Source organism: Limulus polyphemus, unplaced genomic scaffold (assembly GCF_000517525.1).
Source record: "Limulus polyphemus unplaced genomic scaffold, Limulus_polyphemus-2.1.2 Scaffold1497, whole genome shotgun sequence".
Taxonomy (NCBI): domain Eukaryota; kingdom Metazoa; phylum Arthropoda; class Merostomata; order Xiphosura; family Limulidae; genus Limulus; species Limulus polyphemus.
In genome coordinates this window covers 148,593-148,872 of record NW_013667107.1, presented here as the reverse complement: position 1 = coordinate 148,872, position 280 = coordinate 148,593, and positions in this window count along the sequence as shown.

Below are 280 nucleotides of genomic sequence, written 5' to 3'. Positions count from 1 at the left end.
ATCATTCGGGTAAAACATGTGTTCATTATTTAATTATTAACCTACTAGCTGGAGTACCCGTTCGTTGGACGGGTGAAATAAAAACTCGTTTGTAACAAAGGATAGGAAAGTGTGCTTCTTTTTCTTTTCTTAACATAATAAACATTAAAAGTGAAATAAAAATACATAAAGGTACCAATACTGAAAATAAAGACTACTGTTTTCAAAAATTCTAACAATAGTAGTTACATAGTGGTTAAATAGTTTTGTTTTTGTTTGTTTTTTAATTTCGCGCAAAGCT